This window comes from Halichoerus grypus, chromosome 12 (assembly GCF_964656455.1).
Source record: "Halichoerus grypus chromosome 12, mHalGry1.hap1.1, whole genome shotgun sequence".
Taxonomy (NCBI): Eukaryota; Metazoa; Chordata; class Mammalia; order Carnivora; family Phocidae; genus Halichoerus; species Halichoerus grypus.
This window is the reverse complement of record NC_135723.1, coordinates 5,812,264-5,833,458: the sequence shown is the minus strand read 5'-3', so window position 1 is coordinate 5,833,458 and position 21,195 is coordinate 5,812,264. Positions and strand designations below refer to the sequence as shown.

The 21,195-nt window shown below is 38.9% G+C and overlaps 1 long non-coding RNA gene across 2 annotated transcripts in view; it reads left to right on the top strand.

The window, feature by feature from the left end:
- The window catches only part of LOC118527311 (uncharacterized), a 79,448-nt gene extending 60,075 nt beyond the window's left edge, over window positions 1-19,373 (top strand). Inside the window, exons 2-5 of one of the 2 annotated variants that reach the window (XR_013442972.1) lie at window positions 13,890-14,011; window positions 16,568-16,683; window positions 18,496-18,580; window positions 19,253-19,373. This is a non-coding gene — a long non-coding RNA (uncharacterized LOC118527311). The remainder of the gene's footprint in view (window positions 1-13,889; window positions 14,012-16,567; window positions 16,684-18,495; window positions 18,581-19,252) is intronic. The other variant, XR_013442973.1, reaches the window with a different exon arrangement.
- The last annotated feature ends 1,822 nt before the right edge of the window (window positions 19,374-21,195 follow it).

Here is a 21,195-nt window from a genome sequence, read left to right as displayed (position 1 = left end):
AAAATTAAAAATATAATCACCATATGATCCAGTAATTACTGGATATTTACCCAAAGAAAGCAAAAATACTAATTCAAAAAGATATACACACCCCTATGTTTATAGTAGCTTCATTTACAATAGCCAAGATATGGAAGCAACCCAAGTGTCCATCCATAGATGAATGTATAAAGAAGGTGTGGTATATATAATATAATATATATATGTACATATATATATATGGAATATGGAATATTACCCATTCATCAAAAAGAATGAGATCTTGCCATTTGCAATGACATGGATGGAACTAGAGGTTATAATGCTAAGTGGAATAAATCAGAAAAAGACAAATACCATATGATTTCACTTATATGTGGAATTTAAGAAACAAAACAAATGAACAAACAAAGAAAGGCAAACAGGCAAACAAAATAGATTCTTAAATACAGAGAACAAACTGGTGGTTGCCAAAGGGGAAGCTGGTGGGGGATGGGTAGAGAAAAAAAAGGGAGAGATTTAAAAAGACAAATGCTCTGGCCTTGAATAACCTCTTAATAAGTAGTAGTTGTACTTACCTCTTTTTCCTTAATATATGCTAAGCCCATGAACATTTCTCAGATCATTCTGTCAATGAGAGAATGTGCCATTTCAGCTGTTTTTTGGGGGAAATGATCCCAAATCTCACTTCCTGGCTCAATTCTCTGGCAAAGACTTCCCCTTCAACAGGCCATTTACTACAGATTGAATATTTGTGTCCCCCTAAATTCATATGTTAAATACTAATGCCCAATGTGGTGATATTTGGAGGTGAGTATTTGGGGGGTGATTAAGTCAAGAGATGGAGCCCTCATGATGGGATTAGATACCCCTCCCCTTCTACCACTGAGTACACAGCAGGAAGATGGGGTCTGTAAGCCAGGAAGCAAGCCCTCAGCAGACATCAAATCTGCCAGAGCCTTGACCACAGACATCAAAGCTCCAGAATGAGAAATAAATCTCTATTGCTTACAATCCACCAAATCTGTCATATTTTGTCATAGTAGCCCAAACAAACTAAGACACGAAGATGCGTCAAAAGAAATCGTAAATCTAGAGTTGGATTCATATTCCTCAAAGCTTCTAATCTTAACTACTGTAGATAAATACGAAAATGTATAAATTTGTACTTTTATACAGTTTTGGTTTCATAGACTGGTCTGAATTTGTTTTTGTTTGTGTATCTTGTCATCAGTAGAACATTTTGAGTAATCTAATACTAAACATCCACAGGTTCCAAAAAATCGCCAGCCACAGCATTAAAGAAAACACAAGTGTTTATCATGTGCTTTTAGGAAAAATCTTGTTATAACATGAAATACATTGGGGTAGACATTATTATTCACCCAGAAGAATTGACAGACCAGAGGTTCCCATAGAATATACATCCATGTCTGAATCAGTAGGGAATATAAGTGCTTTCCATGGGATCTTTCAACTCATTTTCAGATTCAATATCCCAGGCTACACTTGCTTTCAAATAACTCAGTCTTTAAAAAATTGTATGTACAAATGTAAAGACGAAGAACTAATTCTCAATCATGCCATTCACACTCGCTGTCCTTGACTGGCTAAGAAAGATAAAAAAGGGGAGGGGGACAAAAACATTTCAAAATGGAATTTAAAAAATTAGTTTAACATCATTATTTGAATAGTTAGATCTCCTCTTGCTGAGCATTGTATTGGTTGACGGACAAATGTGACCTAGACCACTTCTGGGTAAATCAATGAACACTGTCTTTATAAGGAAATAGTGCAAGTTTGCTGCACAAGCAGAGAAATCAGTAACGTCATCCCAGGAAGGTGAGAGCTTCCTGGCTCAATGCTCTTTACCAGCAGGAGCATGAATGAGGTGGACTATATCCCTTCAGGCAGCATGAACCCCATTTCGGGCCCAGCTCTTTATGCAAACAACTAGAGCTGCCCACTGTGGACCCTGTTGTCTACACACTTTCCAGAAGCCACCCTTCACCCAGGAGCACGTGGTCAATCGTAGGCTTATCTGGGGGCACTGCCGCAATGCTCAGGTGTGAGCACACCTGCTCCCCAGTACTGCTAGACTCAGGGATACAGAAGCAGAGCAAAGCTCGGTGGCCCAGACATCCTGGTGATCCGTGTCAAGAAGCCCCTGGAGCACCTACAGTTCCTTATCTTTCACTTCCCAGTACAATTCTCCTGAAGGGAATATTACACCATTGGATGTATGGACCGTAATGTACTCATTCTAAAAATTCCCTTAGTTGGTATTCGTACTGTAAACGGCTTCACACAAACAAGTTTTGCCTCATTACTCCGTTAATTGACTAGAAGTCTCATCAGTTAAGACATTAAGCCATTCCTTGTTCATAATTTCAGGTTGTACCTGGAAGCACTTGGAAATACCAAGGTCTGCCAATCAACCCATTTTCTAACGGTAAAGCCTAAATCATGTATTTTGTCACACTCAGAAGATCCTATTTCTAGAATCAGGAGTGCTTCTTGAAAAAGTATTAAAAAGCTACACTTTGCCATATTAATCCATGTTAGTTTCTCCAGCCTTTTATTGGCAATAATCTGATCGCTGATTACTAGCTCTATGAATCCCCAATACCCATCTCCAAACATTATTTTCCCTCTGGTCTTTCTTTTATCTATAATAAATATCTCCATTTCATGGAAGCATGCCATTCTTTTAAAATATTTAATCAGTTACCCAATCTTTACCATCAAAAGCACTTCTTTGAAATAGCTGCACCAAGACTAAGAACTCCTGACATACAAAATTTATGACTTCGTATCTTGAGAAAAATGTAGGTGACCTAGCCTCTTATTGAAGGCAATATCTTACAAAATTTTTCAAACTGCTGGTATGGATTATTTCAAACAACTAAATATATTTCCAAGATAGCCAGAATTTATAACTGCTCATCTTTGATTGTAGGTTAAATGCAGAAAGCCTTAGTAGTCATTGATTTTTCTAATATACTGCTCAAATGATTAAAAACTGGGAATAATAATTATTTGTAAAACTTTGTCTTTTTCTAAATTGTAAGGGAATGTTTTACTTTCAGGCCCAATGCAAATGTATTGCCATTTCTAAGTAAGAGATTAATTTCAGAGATATCTTCTTAATAGCATGTAGCATATTCCTTGTTGCATTTGGGTATATGTGTAATTGTTTTTTTCTGTTAGCAAATCAGGAACTAACTTACACCTCAATAGGATGAATGCATACCATGAGTTAGCAGCATATGGTTTATAATAGTGATCCGTAGGAGGACAGCAAGACATTTAATACAGTGTCTCAAAGCATCAACCACAAAGCAGTTACCAATTTTGTAGCTTACAGAGAGAGAAGATACGCTTAGGTACCTGATAAAATAAACCTGACCCAGGAAAATCATAAAAGAGTAATAAAGCACATATGTCAAGGAAATGGTTCTCATGAATATCTAAGGTCACTAGGTTAAAGGTATCCACGCTGTTGATATGTAGCCCACATCATCTTCCGCAAGTGCCAAGGAACATTATGGTGAGAATATAATCCTGATTCCCTTAGGAGCACACTTAGTAAAATAATAGTTTTTAAAGTTTAATAGAAAACATAGTCAGCATATGCCATACATTCAAAGTGCAGATTGTATAAATGTTTGAAAAACTCTTTGGGGGAGTCTTTATTCTTTGCCTTCCTTTACCAGGCCATAAGATTAGAAACGGGGTGTCCCTGCTATCTTAGATTCCAGTCTCTGTAGCATCCACCATGTGACATTTGAGGCTGCAAGAAAATCAAAGTGAATGTTTTGATGACCATCCCTTAAAGAACTTGGGGCTTGCTCAGATTATAATATATCATGTACAGAGATAAACACCACCCTGACTGCCCTGGGAACAACCATATTCCTCCTTCTTTGACATAATGTCTTATCACTTTCTGTTTTTTTAAGACCTGAGGGGAGTGTTGGCAGAGTTTTACTCCGTTACTGTCCCCAGAAAACAGTCTGTCCATGTTGAAGAACCTCATCCCTGCTGATAGCCTTCTCTTCTAAACTTTCCTATTAAAACATAGAACATTCTGGGGCGCCTGGGTGGCTCAGTCGTTGGGCGTCTGCCTTCGGCTCAGGTCATGATCCCAGGGTCCTGGGATCGAGCCCCACATCGGGCTCCCTGCTCGGTGGGAAGCCTGCTTCTCCCTCTCCCACTCCCCCTGCTTGTGCTCCCTCTCTCACTGTGTCTCTCTCTGTCAAATAAATAAAATCTTTAAAATAAATAAATAAATAAATAAAAAATAAAATAAAACATAGAACATTCTGCTGAGTTTCAAGGACAGAATCTACTGGGCAAATGTTTGGTTTTATAAGATTTTGCATGATGTGTTACTCATTTATAAATGTTACCATATCTTTGCAGATGTTAAAAATACAAAAACATGCATTCCCTAAAATGTTACCATATCAAACTGATAATGAATTCTTCTCTTATATACATCTGAAAAATAGCATGATAAAGCCATATTGAATGCTTGTCGTGGTTTTTCAAATGAGGGTTATATTGATAATGATGTACAACTCCTTAAATTTATGAAGGCAGGTTTCATGAACTGCATGTGTGAATCACCACATTGTTTAAAACAAAGTTTTGCATATGTGAAAATGTCAACCACCACCAATCATAAAAAATGCCAGTGTCTCATTCATTCATTCATTCATTTCATGTTTACTGGACACCTAATATAAAATGGGCATTCTGTTCTGCTGAAATATGCGGACAGAAAAGAAAATTCCTTGCTTCCAAGGATTTACAGTCGCATGAGAAATAGGTCATGCAGTAGTTAATATTTTTGTATGTGTACTTTGTGCAAAGCAGTTTTCAACATTTTACAAGGTGCTAACTCATTTAATTCTCACAACTGCAAAATGAGATGAGTGTGCCATTTTATCATCATTTTTCCATCAAGGAAGCAAATACAGAGAGGAGTTATGTAACCTGCCCAAACTAGTGCGTGATGGGCGTGACGTTGCATCTAGGCAGCCTGATTCCTGAGCCTGACTGCTGACCAACTGCTTTATAGTGCTTTTTCTCTATTTTTTAAGTTTAATTTATTTTAGAGAGAGAGAGAGAGAGAAAGAGAGAGAAAGAACAGGTGGGAGGGGCAGAGGGAGAGGAAGAGGGTCTCGAGCAAACTCTGTGCTGAGCATGGAGCCCCGAGCACGGCATGGAGCCCAACTCAGGGCTTGATCTCACCACCATAGACCACAACCTGAGCCAAAACCAAGAGTTGGATGCTTAACTGACTATGCCACCCACGTACCCCATATAGTGCTTTTCCTTTAGAAAAACATTGCTTATGGGGGTGGCTGGGTGGCTTAGTCGGTTAAGCATCTTCCTTTGGCTCAGGTCATGATCCTGGGGTCCTGGGATCGAGCTCTGCATCAGGCTCCCTGTTCAGTGAGGAGTCTGCTTCTCCCTCTCCCTCTGCTGCTCCCCCTACTTATGCTTTCTCTCTCTCTCTCTCCTGCTTTTTGTCAAATAAATAACTAAAATATTAAAAAAAAAAAACATTGCTTATGAATACTCAGCTCTACTCACCTACCTGCAAGGTTGTCCTAGGTATTTAGTAATGGAGCTTTACCTGATGAAGTGATAGCGGGATGGACAATGTTTCAATCTGTCTGTTGCAGGTTTTAATGGCAAATAAGGGCGGACAGGTATGAGCACAGAGAAGTACTGAAAATTAAAGTCTGTTGTATAAACAGAGCATGTATGGTTGATGCATCGATTGCAATATAGGACAAAGCTTCTGCAGAAAGTTAGCAAGATCTGTGATGCTGTCAAGAAGAGGTACAGCATCATGAGTAACAATCAAGCCTTATGCTCACCTGGCTAGAAGATACTGCCTAGAGAGTAAGAGAGTCCTTATTTGTATGGTCTTGACATCTTCTATGAATGAGTAGCTGATCTGAAAGACAACAGAATATGATTTTTTTTTTTTTTTTTGGTGAAAGCATCACCAATTAGCCACAGTGAAGGTCATATCCTCCTTTCCTAACTAACCTTTGATGGGCATGGACTGCTACTGAATTATAACATTTTTTAAAACTTTGCTCTTAAGTCAATTTTCTTTTATGCAGTGCAGTGTATTTCCATAATTCAGGGAGGCCTCTGAGGATTGAAGAAACATAAGTTCCTCTTTCCCATCATCATGCCCTGGAGTAATATATATGCTTTCACTTTCCATAGTAAATATCAGTCATCTAAAACCTTTTTATGATACTTTGGGAACAATACCAAACCAAGGGTAATAAAAACCCCAGCAAGGAATTAGTGTTGTATAAGCGTATCTTTTAAAACAGAATTTCTAACAATAAGGATATAGTCCCAGGTGGGGGGGGGGGGGGGCAGAGGAAATCCCAGGGGGCATGTGGAACAGAAAGCTCAGCACTCGGAAAGTGGATTTGGAAGTTGATCTCCAAGGACGCCATGTCCTGCCTCCAATGGCCTTGGAAAAGGTAGCTTCCTGCCTGGTCATTAATGACTACTCTCTTCTGTGAAGTATCTGTACCATTCCCTGACTCCTGTACACCTTCATGACTTGTTGCTCATCTCAGGCATCCACTTAGCTGGACCACAAGCTGAATAAAGGTATGAGTTTATTCAAAATGTATTTAAAATAAAACAAAAGGGGGTTTTATTATTTCTCGATTTCATTTTTTTTTTTTTTTTTTTACTGGGGCTGTTTTGCATAAGAAATCACAGATGCTTTCTGCTAAGCTGGGTGTCGTTGCTTGGATGTCTGTCCCAGGGGCACCACATCCATATTATCAAACTGAGAGCAAGCAGTTAGTTCACCCCTGACGGCTTAGAGCTGCCAAGGGAACTAGGCGGTGAGAGTGTATTTGCTAAACAATTTTACCTCCGTGAACTCTTAAGTCTCTGAATAGATAATCATGGTCTGTAACTTCTAATTTTGTAACAGAATTGATTAACACTCACTTTGGGTGCACCAAATTATGATCCTTATAGTATGCTTCGCTCAGCATCTTACTTGCTATTAGCCAGATTGTCATGGGACCTCCAAGTTCCAGAGACTAATTGCATGGGAACATTTAATATACAAATTACCTTGAGCTAATTTATCTGTATATGTCTCATTTTTAAAGTATAACTGAACAGACACCTATTTCTCAAACTTGGAAAATGTGAAAATCCTCAGTGCTTACGCAGAAGTTAGTGGACTGTGTATTCAAGATGGAAAGTCCTGACTTACTGTTTAAAATGGCATCTGTTAACTGTTGCTGATAAAATAACTATAAAAACAGCAAAAGGGAAAAAGAGCTTGGCCTCAAAATGTCATGGAAAAGTAGCATGAACTGTTGAGTGGGTAGTGCAAAGATTTTTCCATGGGCGATCAATGTTTGCAATATTTGCACACACCCAAAGGAAATAGACCGCCTCTCTCATTGACCAAAACTTGACACTTCTTTTTTCAATTTAGTGGGTCATTAGTGCATTATTTTAATGGAATCTGTGCAGAGAAGAGTTAACATAGCAGGCTTGAGACCGTTATCCTTACAAAGTCTTAATTGCCAGCAGGGCCCTTGTCTGATGTACGGAAATTGGAGTGATACGCTTTTTCCCACACTGATGTAAAATTTTCTCTAAATGATGAGTGGCTCACTGTATCTAAATTGTTTGTGCAGACAATATAGTTTATGCTGAAAATCTGCCTTTCTTCTGGGAACGAGAGGTATACTAGGCAGAGAGTGAGCAGTCCCCAGTACCAATCTTAGACACTGAGTCTCTCTCTAAAGAACTGGTAGACAATGCTGAACACAGACGGTCTGTTGCTGGGGGACTATGTGCATTTTCTGTGACTCCCCTGGACAAGGACTCTTGGAAACTTGCTCCTCGTGTCCTCTGGGCTTCACCCCATGCGTGTTTTCCATTTCCTTCTTTTCCCTTTTGCTGTAATAAGTCTAAGCTGTGAACAGAGCCATGAAGAAAAAAAGATATGTCCATGTGAAATCATCTTTTAAAAACTACTTTTGATGGTACTGCTTTTTACAGTATTCAACATGTTTTACATGAAAAGTCATACACATTTTTTTTTTTTTTAGAATTTCATGTAGGAAAAAATGTTTCTCTTTCAATGAATTAGTATGCTTTTCTTTATTGGATAATAACAACTATTTACACATTTGTGTTTCTCATTTGTATTTTTTTTTAAGATTTTATTTATTTATTTGAAAGAGAAAGAGAGAGCACAAGCAGGTAGAGAGAGAAACAGACTCCCCACTGAGCAGGGAGCCCGATGTGGGGCTTGATCCCAGGACCCTGAAACCATGACCTGAGCCGAAGGCAGAGGCTTAACCTGACTGAGCCACCCAGACACTCATCATTTGTCTTTTATTAAATTGAGATATAATTGACATTGAATAAGTTTAAGGTCTAAAACAAGGATTTGATATATTTATGTATTATAAAATGATTAACAAAATAAGAGTTGCAAAATAACAAAATACATTACCACACATATTGACAATTCTTTATTGTGATGAACACTTTTAAGATCTACTCTTTTAGCATCTTCCACCCCTACAATAGAGTATTGTTAACTATAGTCACAGCTGTGCATTCCTACCCAGGACTTATTTATCTTATAACTGAAAGTGTGTATCTTACGACCACTTTCTTCCGATTCGCCCACCTCCCAACGACCACCTCTAGCAACTAGGAATCTGTTCTCTGTACCTATGAGTTCAGTAGTTATTTTGTTTTGTTTTGTTTCGTTTTTCAGATTCTACATACAAGTGAGATCTCACAGTATTTGTCTTTCTCTGCCTGACTTATTTCACTTGGAGTAATGCTCTCAAGGTTCTCTAGATAAACATACATATATATATATATGTATATATACACACACACACACACACCATATAATATATATATGTATACATTATATATATAAACCATATAATATATATATGTATACATAATATATAATATATCCATATGGATATATATAATTACATTTTCTTTATCCATTCATCCATCACCGAGGAATACAAGGAACACTTAGGTTGTTTCTACGACCTGGCTATTATAAATAATGCTATGATAAATATGGGGTACAGATCTTTTTGCAATTATGATTATATTTCATTTGGATAAGTATGCAGTGGAATTGCTGGATCATATGGTAGTGCTACTTTTTATTTTTTGAGGATCCTCTATACTGTTTCCCACAGTGGCTGCACCAGTGTGCATTCCCACCAACAGTGCACAAAGGTTGGCTTTTCTCCACATCCTCACCAACACTTATTATTTCTTGTCTTTTTGATATAGCATCATAACAGGTTTAAGGTCATATCTCATTGTGATTTTGGTTTGCATTTCCCTGAGGATTAGTTGAATAACTTTTCATGTGTCTGTTGGCCATTTCTATGTCTTCTTTGGAAAAATACCTTTTCAATGATTCTGCACATTTTTATAATTGGATTTTTTCTATTACACTGTATGAGTTTATATATATATACATATATATGTGTGTGTATATATATATTTATATATATGATATTAACCCTTTATCAGATATATACTTTGCAAAATTTTTCTTTCATTCCATAGGTTGCTTTTTCATTTTGTTGATGGTTTCTTTTACTGTACAGAAACTTTTTAGTTTGATGTAGTTCTACTTGTTTATTTTTTGCCTTTGTAGACTTTGCTTTCGGTATTAAATCAAAAAATTCATTGCCAAGACCCATGTCAAGGAGATTACCTTCCTGTTTTTTCTTCTAGGAATTGAGAATGTTTGGAGTAGCCTATTTTAGATAATGAGCGGGACATATAATCAGATGGGTAATGACTACCCACAATAGAGACCATAAAAACGGGTTCAAACTAGCTCTTGCATTCATTTAGTTAGTTGACATTGGTGTCAACCTGCCTAGAGATCAAAATCCAGTATTTGGCCATTTGAAACCCAGAAAGCCTGTGACTTTGGCTGGCTTCTTGCCAGGATCTCATCTAAAACAGTCCAAGAAAAGCCAAAACAACCATTTGAAATGCATATAATTATGAATGCAATTTTTTTTTAAGTATTCACTCTGTGCCAGGCTTTGTTCTGAGTACTTGATTGCTCTTCTGTTTCTATGCTAATAATAAGGCATTTGTTTCTTATACCACCTTCCTAACATCTTGGTACAGATGGAAGTTCTCAAGATAGATTTCAACCTCTTTAGTAAAAACTAAAATGTAATAATCAAATAGTAATAGTAATATTACTATTCTGCTCATAGCAGTTGCCAAAATATGCCAACTATTTATACCTTTGATTAGTATACCGGAAAAATTAGCAGACAAGTAGGGACTTCTTCCTTCATAAACATGAATCCACATAACAACATAATGGCCTATTTGTTTTTCCTCACCCAGAAGTTCAAGTTTTGCTTTTTCACATTTCTAAACTCCTTGAATGATGAGTCACTGAAAAAAAATTTTTTTAATTAGAAAGCATCATCAGGCATCTTGTGATAAGCACTTATCCATCTTTAAGCTCCTTTCCAGAGCATCTCCTGGGTAAAGTGGACTTTACAATTGGAATATACTCTATGGCTGCACTAATGAAAAATAGGATCACAGAAAAGAAAATGTTAGGAAATACAGCCAAGTTATGTAAAACACGATACATATCTCTGTCAAGAAAAGTAAGCATTTTATGTGAATTTTCCCATGATCTGAGGCAAGTTCTAAAATACATTATTCCCTATTTTTGTTGGTAAGCTCTGACCAGTTCACTGTTCTGTCAACAGATGATTCTAATTTCCATGCTATGATTGTAGCATCTTCAGGCCAAGGCAAAGTTAGAAAATAAGAAGTAAGAAAATCAATTTTGTACAGGACCCAGAACTTCCTCCTTCTCCTCCTGGCCCTTCTTAGATGACCCAGCATCAGCTCATTGCTTCTTATCAAAGTAACCCAAAGAAAACATGAACATTCATCCTCCCAAAGTGCAATATCTCTAAGTGTCACCTTTGATAGGACCGTCACCAACCCGGAATGTTTCCGATAAAGGCTATTGCTCCCTGATGGAATTCTAGTCCCCAAATCAAGACGAAGTCTGATTCAGAGAGTTGATGTGTGTTACCTTCAATAACTGGGGTGCTTTGCTTCAGTTTGGTGCCAAGCCTCTTTTCCTTCAGGGATTGTAAAGAACTTACTACTTACCCATTCCACCTCTGTAGGCCACCTCCATACACAAAAGTCTACTTTATTTAAGAGACTTGAGCTTGTTCATTGCAGAATGTAGATACTGAGTACTCTGCCAAGTTTCTCTGGATTCTTAAACTTTGACCTTCAAGAATGGCAATTTAAAAATCAATATGGGTCGAGGAACGTTAACCAAGTTAACATCGCACTCCTGTTCACCCCCTGGCTTTAATGAGTCTTCTTTTTATTTTCTACAAGACTGATCATTATAATTATTTATGCCTCAATTAGTCAGATAAAGCAATTTGCTGTAGTTCTAGTAGGTTATAGTTCCATTCAACCTGCGTCTCGAATACGCCCCCACCTGGTGATGTTACAGAATAAAAGGTAGCCACGTTCTGTATTCCCAGTTTCCTGAAGTCCAGTTTACTTTTACAGTTTGCTGGTTACTATTTTTCTCATGATTTCCTCCTAATATCAATATTGTGTGAAAAGTCCACTGTTTTAGAAACCACAGATTTAGGTTCTTTCTGGGTCTTTTTACTGACTTCCCTAAGTGACCATGATAAATAGTAAAGCATGTGAAATGTCAGATGTGTAACCAGCACAGAGTGCACACTGATACACATCCACCGAAGTGAGACCCTGCAAAGTTGAAGGAGATTCTGTCCCTTTCAAATACTTTTAATATTTAAAGGACTCTATTATTTCAATATAGAATTAAAGCTGTAACTATCAGATTTTACCCACAATCCATAAAGAGCTTTACTTAATCTAGATTGATTTGATCTCTAACACAATCCAGTAATGACTTCTACAAAAATTTTAATTAAAAAGAAAATGTAACGCTTATTATTTATTATTTACTGTTCCATTCTTCATTAGACAACCAATAAGGAAAAAGTGTCCTTCTTTCTGCATTTTTCATCTTGAAGTAAGACAAATGCAAGTTTTTTAGACATGGTGTTAATATTTGGGTCAGGTCACAGTATTGGTTCAGGGACAAGTCACCTCAGATGGAAATGAACCCTATGCTATTTAAGCAAGAGCTTTATTACCTGAGTTGAGGGTCTAATATTTAAGACTTTCTTCTACCATTAATATTCCCGCTTTATCAATTATGGATCAAAAATAAAGTTCCCTTTCCTGACATTATACATAAAAAAGCAAAAGTGTTTTTATCAGATAAAATTGAATTTAACACGACTATTTTGACACATTTCAAATTTGAAAAATCTAAAATCATGATGCCCAGTATCATATTTAGCTAATCTTAAGTGTCATTAATCATAATCATGTGCACGCGTACATGCAAGAACACACACATGCATATGTACATGCTTATATATGCACACACACAAATACAAACACAAAAAGTCTGCAATCATAGATTTCAACACTTGGCATTTATGAAAGCAGCATTCCAATTAGCAGGAACCTGGCTTTGTTTAATTTTATTTAACCAACCTAGGCTTTTTCTCTTACTATCACTACAAGAATTTAACAGAAGAATTAAGCGCCTGAGAAAATTTTCTGTTCTTTTGGTTTGAAAATAAAGGTTTTAGTCTCTGAAGCTGTAACATATTTGAATTATAAGGTTAAAATTCGGAAATTTAAAAATTCATCTATATACTAGAAGCAAATGGAGATTTTTTCATTTTTATTTTTTATCTGTTTGAAAAGATAAAGTTTTTTTCATTATGATAAGTGTACTGAATCCCCATCACCTGTTTCCCCCATCCTCTCTCACCCCAACTCCCGTCTGGTAACCATCTGTTTGTTCTCTATAGTTAAAAGTCTGTTTCTTGGTTTGTTTTTCTCTCTTTTTTTTTCTTCTGCTCAGTTACTTTGTTTCTTAAATTCCACAGATGAGTGAGACAATATGATATTTGTCTTTCTCTGATTGATTTATTTTGCTTAGCATAATACTCTCTAGATCCATCCATATCATTGCGAATAGCAAGATTTCATTCTTTTTTATGGCTGAATAATATTCCTATATATATATATATATATATATATACACACCACACCTTTTTTATCCATTCATCTATGGATGGATACTTGGGCTGCTTCTATAATTTGGGTATTATAAATGAGGCTGCAATAAGCATAGGAGTGCATGTATCCCTTTGAATTAGTGTTTTGTGTTTTGGGGGATAATTATCCAGTAGTATGATTACTGGATCACAGGGTAGTTCTATTTTTATTTTTCTGAGGAACCTCCATACTTTTTTCCAGAGTGGCTGTACCAGTTTGCATTCCCACCACGAGTACATGAGGATTCCTTTTCCTCCACATCCTTGCCCACACTTGTTATTTCTTGTGTTCTTGATTTTTCCCATTCTGACAGGTGTAAAGTGATATCTCATTGTAGTTTTGATTTGCATTTCCCTGATGATCAGTGATGTTGAACATGTTTTCATGCGTCTGTTGTCTATCTGGATGTCTTCTTTGGAGAAATGTCTATTCACATTTTCTGCCCATTTTTTAAATCGGATTATTTGTTTTTTTGGGTTTTGACTTCAAATGGAGAGTTTTTAAAGCATTCTAACTGGGAGGTACTCTGGGAGATGCTAATTAAACAGATGTGATGTGGTGTATTAGTTTGGTTTCCCCAGAGAAACAGAAGCAATATGATGCGTGTGCATATATAGAAAGAGATTTACTATACGTAATTGGCTTAGGCAATAATAGAGGCTGGTAAATCCAAAACCGGCAGTGTGGGCCAGTCTGCTGGAGACCCAGGAGGAAGTATGGTGCAGCTCAAGTCCAAAGGCCATCTGATGGAGGATTCCCTCTTGCTCAGGTAGGCTGGTCATTTTATTCTGTTCAGACTTTCAGCTGATTGAATACATTGAATACATATGACCACATTATAGAGGGTTATCTGTTTATTCAAACTCACCAATTTAAATGTTAATCTCATCCAAAAACACCCTCCAAATTGACACATAAAATTAACCATCACAAGTCTACCCCCTGTCAATTTGGCATCCATCTTCATCTCCTTAAACTAGACTTAATCTCCAAATAAAGACCATGATAAGATCATACTTCCACCTAATATAAACAACTGTAGAGCATAACCAAAACACAATAATCTTTTCTGTAGGAGAGGGGTGGAGAGTCTCTGGCTGACATTTAGTTCTCTTGATATCCATAACTTATATATTAGGATATAAAGTTAACCAAACTTAAATATGATGACATTCTGATACTAAGTCAACACATCTTATGTCATATGATAAGAGGATAACAGGGAAGAAAACAAAGATTTTGTGTGTGTGTATGTACAAATACACACATATACATACATACATATATATATATATATATATATATATATATATATAATAGTAAGAAACACTCCTTGTTTCTGTAACTGGTCACATGGCCATAGCTGGCATTCATAACTACCTTCCTCTACTACCCATCCTATACTTCCTTTGCCCTCTGCAAGCACCTCAGCTGACCTTGGTTTGGGGCCATGTTTCAGCGACCCTAACTTAATTCTTGACGGGACCAGGCCATTAGTAGTCCTGCTTGCACTGATTTCTTGTAGATTTCCATTGATCTTAATCACAGGGCCTGGTAACACTGAGACACCCTAGGGGATCTCCTGCATCCCAGGCACATGCTTCCTTACCGGCATTGTGGAGTAGCGCTCCAATTTTCCCATGGAGGTCAAGATCAATACCACAACCAGCACGGGAACTCCTTTCTTCGTCTGTTGATTCAGATGCATGAGGAGTACAAAATGGCCGGGTGAGAATCTTATCTTCTAGCTTAATAAAATCAATGTGTCTCCTGGTGAAATCAGGCTTCCCTTTGGAACTAAGACCTCTGGGCCATCAGAGTATAAGATCACAGGAACAGGAAGCCAATATTTTGCTGGTGGGTTACCAGGGGGTAGTAGTGAATGATGCCACTCCCATTTCCACCCCTTGATTTCTGGACCTGGGAATCCTGGGTGTGAGAGAAACAGCACAGTATGTTGTACGCTGATTCAAAGTATACAGTCTCCTGGGAAACCTTGCCCCTGCCCTGCAAGGTATTGGCACCTAGGTGGCTCTTTAACTGAGTCTCCATCATTCTATTAAGGTGGTTGCTTCAGGATGGTGGGGAACATGGTAAGACCAGTTAGCTCCATAAGCATGGGCTCACTTGCTGTGTAGTGACTTCCTTCATCAGAATCTATACTGTATGGAATATCATGATAGTGGATAAGGCATTCTGTGGGTGCATGAATGTAGTACATAGATGGTAGTTTACACAGAAGCACTGTGTGCAGGAGGCAAATCTCTATCCAAAGTGAGTGTGTCTATTCCAGTAAGAACAACATGCTGCCTGCTCCATGATGGAAGTGTTCCAATGCAATCTATCTACCACCAAGTAGTTGGCTATCACCCTGAGGAATGGTGTCTGTGTTAGGAAAAAAATCTCAGTCTCCCATTCTGTTTCTCCTTTACTCTTATATTATACCACACTCATCAGACTTCTGAAACTTCTGGTCACCAGCTGTGTGGTCTTCTTTCCCCACACCAAGCAATTCTCTGTGATACCAGCTGGATGTCTTACAGTTTAACTCAATTCTAATACTCTCTACCCGGAAATAGTGTCAGATGCCACAGGTTAAGGGCTCAGTCCCACAAGACTGTCGCCTAATTTCAGACACCAAATGTAAGTAGTGAGTCCCCAGGTTACCCACAACTTCTGTCTGACTTGACTACGAATTGGAGGTTCCCATGACCTCCTCCCCTGGATTCAGTCATTTGCTAGAGCAGCTAACAGAACTTAGGGAAACACATTTCCCAGTATATTAAAGGATATGGCAAAGATACAGATAAATATCCAGATGAAGAGATACATAGGGTGAGGTCTGGGAGGGTCCCAAGTGCAGGAACTTCTATCCCTGTGGAATTGGGGCCCATAACCCTCCTGGTGTGGATGTGTTCACAACCTGGAAGCTCTCTAAACACCATTCTATAGGGATTTCTATGGAAGTTTTCTCATGTAGGCATGATCAATTATTAACTCAATTTCCATCCCCTCAGCCTTCTTTAGACAAATGTGTGTGTGTGTGTGTGTGTGTGTGTGTGTGTGTGTGTGGCAGGGGCTGGGGGAGGGAGGCAGAATGGCCTATGGTGAGTAAGTTAGAAATGCCAAACTTGCCTTGGTCTACCGTAGAGGAATGCATTCAAAGGCTTAGGGAGATTGGAATGTTAGAATGGATTTGTCATTTAAGACCTCAGACCTACATGGGAGGACCTAGGGAACAAGTTTTCACCATAACTGTGAGAAATGAATTCATGCGTGGAGCCTCAGCATCTCTAAAGAGCTCTGCGATTGCTGTTCTTTGTAGGTCAGATCTTCCAGTGGAAACTGCAGCCACTGAATTGGGAATCCTAAATGCAATGGGAGTAATTGGATCCTGAGGTGGCAGAGACCAAGTGGTGGCACTCAACTACCAAACACAAAGTGGGCGTGGTCCCTGTGATGGACAGTAGAGCCAAGCAGCAATCAGAAAAGTCTGACCCTCACAGTTCAAATCCGCGTTGTTCAAGGGTTAACCATATATTTTCTATTACCTCACAGTGCCATATTAGTGATCTGTTTGGTTTACATTTCAGCCAACCAACCAACCAACCAATCAACCAACCAACCAACCAATCAACCAACCAACCAACCAACCAACCATTAGAGCCTTTCTGAATCTCCAAGCTGCTACATTAAGTACAGAATCTCTCCTACATAGGCCCATATTGGTAAATTTGACCTGATCCAGTTTTATGTCCCTTCCATCATTATCCCACACATTTCATATCTATTCTCACACTTATTCCTGAGACTTCTGCCTGTATAAATTAGTAAATTTAAGTAGTTCCTCCTTATGGGTTGTACTTCGTACCTCACCTTTAGAATACTGCTGAGACTTAGTCATGCTGCAGATTTAGAAGCAAAGAGGGATGGTAGGGTTGGATTCTGAGGGAAAGCAACATTATCTTGCAAGGCAACTGCCTCAGTGGAGGACACTATAGTTTCCCCAGACAATGCAGAGTTAATACCCTCAAGTGATGGAGGAGAATCTGCTTCTAATGACAAAGGAGATGCATCAGAATGTAGGGGCTTAATGTTTCCAGTTTCATCTGGGTCTTCCCACATGTCCCCATTCCAACTTCAGGATCCCATTTTTTTCCAACCAACGCCCTCACTTGAGGCTAAGAATTCAATAAGCCTTGTAAATGAGCCTTTGCCAGTATGAGATTCTGGGTTTGGTCTTCAGTAATCTCTATCCAGGGGTTACAGAATGGGTCTCTTTCAGGGCAGACATAGAAGCTTTCAGATCATGTACATGGGGCTTGAGCTGGGAATGTGAATCTCATCCTTTCTTTTCTGTTCCTTACTTTGTCCAGTGGCATTAGAAACAACCAGTCAATTTCCTTGTACCCATTAGTTTGACAAAAATGTTTAAAAGTATCATATACAGGGTCACTCAGATCCTTGTTTCTTATAGGTGTTTGATTAAGAGTATCCATTGGTGATATTTTGTGTATCTCTATTGTCAGTTCATACCATGGACTATCGGTGCTCCTTTTACTATTGGAAATAGAGACATTCGTGTCTTTAATTCTAATCTGAGTTGAAAGTCAATTCCAGAAACCACAAAACCTATTCAGAAAATGTACCTCAAGATTCTGTTCCTCTACAGCCACTCCCAGTACCTAAATCTGTATTAGTCAGGGCTCTCAAGAGAAAAGAAGCAATCCCAACTCTCTGGGACCTCTTTTATAAAAGAGCCCTCTTGACCTGATCACCTCCAAAGGCCCCACCTCCTAATATCATCATATTGGGGCTTAGGATTTCACGAATTGGGGGGGCACAGGGACATACACGATCAGACCATAGCATTCTGTTATAATAACTGAAATAAAAGGTAAACCTTAAAAGGTTCTATATTAAAATCTAGAAAACAAAATGAACCCTTCCCAAAATAAAATCCAATGTGATGAATAATGAATATTTGAAAAAACTGAAATCTAATCACGGTGCTATTACCTAAATAAGAATTCGTTTCCCTCTCTGCATAGCTCATGATCAGGAGGGAGGCCCTATGATCTCCCTGTTCCTCATTCCCATTGCTACTGCCTCGTTTGTCAATTCAGAGCTCCCTGATCACACACCATTTCTCTCTCCAGGCCTTCTAGCCAGCAATCTTTGTTCTTAAAGATTCAGCTCTGGGGTCAGGGACTTCCTTCTAGCCCCTATCCTGAGCCTCTTCAATCCTCACAGATACATCAGCGGTGGGAGGAGAAGAGAGGATAAGGGATGGAGGTACCAAGTCAGAGGAGACACAGCCTGATCAGGAGGCACCTAGGTGAGTAATGCAGGTGTATAGGTAGGAACCTGGCTGGGGGTGAGGGGTCGGAGAGTCTGATCGTGTTGTGCAGAAGGGAGCTTCCCCCCCAGGAGGCCTGCCAAGCCAGGCCTTAGCCATGACACAAGAGATTCTGGCCTGGGGTCAGACTCCTTAGTCACCATGCTATTGTCCAAGCATGAGACTAATCTTCCCCCTTCATTTCTTTCACCCTCTGCCCCTAAGTGACCAAATGCGTGGTCAATATTCCCTCCTAACCATGTCCTGGATCTGCCTACTTCACTTCTTCTTCTCTGTGGCCCATCACCCCAGGCTTGGATTGTGGATTCCTGCAGGAGACTCCCAGCAGGAGCTCTGGCTGTGAGTCCTGGTTCCTTACCTCTGTCCTCCACATTCCAGGCATCCTGGGCTTCCTGGGCCTCCCTCTAGGACTGATCTGGGCTCTCACTCTTCTCTGGATAAATGTCAAAACTCCCCTCCACCCACCTCATGTAGTATCACGTTTCTCCTAACAGACTTTCCAGACCAGCCAGAATCTCCCCTCATCTGAGTTTCAGCCACACACATCCAACCCTTTTGTTTGAAAGAGCCATATTTTCTGTTGTTTTCATGCATGACTTCAGAATGCTGCTTTCTCTGCCTACAAACTTTCACCCCTCCTTCTTCCACCAGCCCACCCTGCAGTCAATGTCCACACTCGCCCTGTCTGCCTCACCCAACAAAATGTGATCAAATGGATGAAGTCAACAATCACTAATGGTGCTTTGGCTTTCAAAATGCATGGAGAGTATGAACAGGAACCTGAGTTGATTTAATAAAATAAAAATATTATGTATAGTGTGGAAAGGTATAGTGTGTTAAAAGAGAAACTGAGGCATATTAAATATTTTAAGAGTTCATTTGAGCAAAAATCGATTCAAATGTGTCTGCATTCCATCTTGCAGATATCAAGGAGCTCCAGGGAGCTGTCCCAAATGAAAGACTTTTATAGACATAAGAAAGCAGGGACAAGGAAGCTGTGATGGCTAAAAAGGCAGGTTGCTGACTGCAAGCTCCCTTTCTTTAGGGGACCGCAGGGACCTAATCGGGCAGATGATCAGGTGATTCCTGATCAATCAACTATCTGAAGATTCCACTTCTGGGAGAGCCAAAACCATTCTTAAATCTTGGTTTGGCGATGTGGGGTGCAGCATAATCAACTCCATTGGGGGCCTGCTATCTTATTTTTTTAACAAGTGTTTAATGAAAAAAGAAAGTTTGCAAATTGTATTGTCCCTGTAATCAACGTGTTTTCCAAGTACGGACATGAGTGCTGGAACTCTGTAGATTGAAAATGCAGGTAGTTTTATTAATGTTTAAAGAATTTTAAGAAGTACTTCAAATAAAATACAAGGTTTCTTATTTTTCCTTCCCCACCCCCTAAAACAGAAATGATGATGTGTCCCTCAGGGATGAAGAGAAAGATTGCTATCAAACCCGATGCCTTTCAGGGAAAAGAGATGACATTTATTTCAGAAAAAAAATCTAAAACCTGACTTTTCTGGTCACTAGGAAGTGTACTAAAAATGTTTAGTTATCAGAATGTGGAAAACCAGAATATATGTGTACAGTTTGGTGTGTTAAACTGACATGAGGGCAGAGAGACAAGTAACTGAGAAGGATCCGAGCTGCAGTCAGTGAAAATGAATTCAAGCCAGGCCCTGCCGCCAGGGCCCAAATCAAGCGGCAGATATACATTTCACCTGCAGAGAAGGTCTGGAAGCCAGGATTAAGCTCAGGAAAGAGTGATGTGATACTTTTCCAGCAACAAATCTCACATAGATAGATCTATGATTTTTGTAATTCCAAATAACATAAACTTTTTACCAATGGTAAAGCTAAAATATTTTGAAATTTAGTACATTCACCCAATTCATAGTTTCATTTCACAGGGCTGCTTCACAAAACTGGTGAATAAATGTAACGTTTCCAAAATACAGGAATCCGGCATGGAATTGGAAATTCTTCAGTGAGAAGATGTGGGGAAACATGTCGCGGCGCATGCTACATGGTTGTGGATGCTTAAGCAAAGTGCTTAAATTTGTTGAGCCCTTCATTCCTCAAAAATGAAATTTTGGTTTTTGGAAAGAAAGCACTTCTAAAGTAGCCTCCGGGATTTATAATGTCTAACAGCACTATCACTGAAATTATAGTCAAAAACCTTTCCAGATTTTTCTTTGTATATCTCCAAGACCTCAGGGTTGTAAGAATTGCTGATGGTCACCCTGTGTTTGAATTCGGCTAATGTCTTCTCTGATAATGGCCAGCTGAGTAGAAAGTTGTGGTTACCAACACCTCTCTTGCAAAGAACCTATGATCTCTCAGTAGGTTGTTCTCAATGTCTTGTGTTCATCAAAGCATCTGTGCAGGATGGTCAACACACAGAGATCCTTAATCCTCCCTGCTCCCCAACCTGCAGAATATCCAGAGTGTCCCCAAGGAGAGGAGCCTAGGATGAATACTTTTGCTTACCGTCTATCTGTGACTCTGGGGCACACCCCTGATGGTGAACTGGTGTGCTTTATCACAGACATATTACTGTAGCCTAGACAGTGCAGATGTCTGCCTGCACTTTT